The 2,631-nt window shown below is 41.8% G+C and overlaps 1 pseudogene; it reads right to left on the bottom strand.

The window, feature by feature from the left end:
* Positions 1-1,609: 1,609 nt before the first annotated feature.
* On the bottom strand, positions 1,610-2,125 carry LOC147425142 (uncharacterized; annotated as a pseudogene).
* Positions 2,126-2,631: the final 506 nt, after the last annotated feature.

Below are 2,631 nucleotides of genomic sequence, written 5' to 3'. Positions count from 1 at the left end.
ATTTACAATGTTTAAAACTTACAAAAATTTACAAAAAACTTAAATCCTAATATTTAGATAAAAGCACAGAGTGAGACTCGAGAAAGAGTTTCTCACAAATGTACAATGTGATGCCTTGATGCCCACACATTCTCAATGATATGTCCAGTGGCCAAGGTCAGTGTGAAAGAATGCTCTTCGTCCTCGTGTGAGCCACATGACACTGATGCTATTCATGAGAGTTAGTCCTCGTACAAGACTATTCTCCGACCAATTAAAGCATCACATGTAACTCGTGCCCCATGTCGTGAAGTGAGTGGCAATATCGCTTGGCATCTTTGGCATGACTCCACACTTTGATCCACCAAGAAGGTCTTGGTGCAACAATGATGGCAATACACTCGATTCTCTTTGCAAATCACACTCGCTTTTGGCCCCTTTGATGTTTCTTCCTAATCTTGCCCGTTACTCTCGAGGGGGGTTGAATAGGCATCGTTGTGATTGTCTCATCATTTACAACTCTCCGTTGTCCATGCCCAAGTCAGATGGCTATCACATGCCCCTGAATTTGTGAAATGCTTCCATTTTGTGGCAATTCGATCTCCTTGGGAGCCCTTTCATCTGAAAGACAAGAATAAGCGATCGTACCTACCCTATCAATGATCGTACCTGCACCTCATCACAAGATGGGATTGCATTTCTCAATCTCATTTAACACACTCTTCGAAAAATGCATTGGTTGAGAATATGCGACGAAAGGGCCAGTGCATGACCAAGTCATAGGGAGGCTCATCAGGCCCTTTAATTATGGATCCAATGTCCTCGTGTATTGTCCATCGCCATTTCTCTAGCCTTGTCAATGATTGGGAGAATATGGCAAAAGTGAGGAAAGAAGTCTCTTACTACTAGTCGCATGCCATATAGGTGCTTCCACATGCTTTCCCAATCTGCACAATCACAATAAGAGGATTGAAAGCTAGCATGATAGCACATCTCATGGCATGACATACTCAACACCTTGAAAGGAGGGCGGCTTCCTCAATCACTTCAACAGTTGATGGGTCACTTACATATCTGCAAAGCATATGTTCTCCACTCGACAAGCATTTTGTTTGCCCCTTGTCATTCCCATACATGTTGTGTTTACCTGAGTCAACTACAAAAGGAAAGGTAGTATAAAGACTCGGTTACTCATACTAAATACCCAGGCAAGGACATAAACAAAAGACACAGTTACCCAGAATGCAGGATAAAAATACGGTTAGAGTGTAAACCCAGTCAAGGAACTAAACCAAGGACACAATTACTCAGAATGCAGTATAAAGATATAGTTACTCAGAATGTAAACCCAGGCAAGGACATAAGCCAAAGACACAGTTACCCAGGATGCAGCATAAAGATACAGCTACTCAGAGTTTAACCTAGACAAGGACATAAAGCAAAGACACAGTTACCCAGAATGCAGGATAAAAATACAGTTACTTAGAGTGTAAACCCAATCAGGGAACTAAACCAAGGACACAGTTACTCAGAATGTAGTATAAAGATGCATTTACTCAGAGTGTAAACCCAGGCAAGGACATAAACCAAAGACACAGATACTCAAAATGCAGTATAAAGACACAATTACTCATAATGTAAACCCAAGCAAGTACAAAAAAAGGATACATTTGCTCAGATTGCAGTATAAAGACACTATTACTCCAAATGTAAACACAGGCAATGGCAAAAATTAAATTGTGGCATACAAAAAACAAAGAGGCATTACCGATCTCCTATTTTTGTTTGAAGAACTCCACAGTAGTACCACCCATCCGCGTCCCTGTGATTGAATCTCCAAAAGGGCATGCAACAAGTCCAAGGCTGATCGATTGATCCATGCATCCAACAAGGTGTACGTTATGTACTGCCAAAGTCTCTCCACCAAGCTCGTGGTGTCAACGTGCCCATGAGGGAAGAGCCGAACAAAATTTGGCCACAATCGATGCCAAGTGCATGTCTTTGCAGCTCATCCATTGCTAATATATCTTAGAATGTAATCATGCTTTGCGCATTCGCGAAGGAGTTCTTTGTACTTCGAGTCAAACTCTTCCTCCATCGCGCGTGGCATCATACTCTACATTGCACCATACACATGGTCCTTCATTTCTTTAGGGACCTGCAAGAACACGTGAGGAGGGGGAGGCAATCATACGCATGGAAAATGGAGAGGCGAAGAAACATAAGCAAGCCTTTGGTCGCACATGTGGAAGTAAATGCTCCACTCAAGCCTTCTTTGTGTGGAGCCATCATACAAGCATAATGCATGAAACTTGGGTGATACTAACATTTTCACCCACTTCCCAACAAAATGGATCGGCATCAACCACTTTCTTGATGGCTTGTAGTGAAGTGATGCACTTATCAATCACCAATGCCTTTGAGAGGATGTTGTTTATTCTTTGAAGGACTAGTTTCAAAGTAACCTTCAAGGTGATTTTTTCCTGGCTAGTTCCTATATCACATGTGCATAACATGAACCACATAGGTAAGCCAACACCATGCTGATTTTGTTGCATACATGGGCATGCCAAATACATTTTTCTTGAAGGTTGAGTCTATTGCCCAAGAACTATTGCTTGAGAAACACATACACATGCAAAGCATCCAATT

Source organism: Adiantum capillus-veneris, chromosome 25 (genome assembly GCF_014529385.1).
Source record: "Adiantum capillus-veneris isolate H3 chromosome 25, ASM1452938v2, whole genome shotgun sequence".
NCBI lineage: Eukaryota > Viridiplantae > Streptophyta > Polypodiopsida > Polypodiales > Pteridaceae > Adiantum > Adiantum capillus-veneris.
Note: the sequence above shows the minus strand (reverse complement) of the source record. Positions and strands in the feature narration are given on the sequence as shown.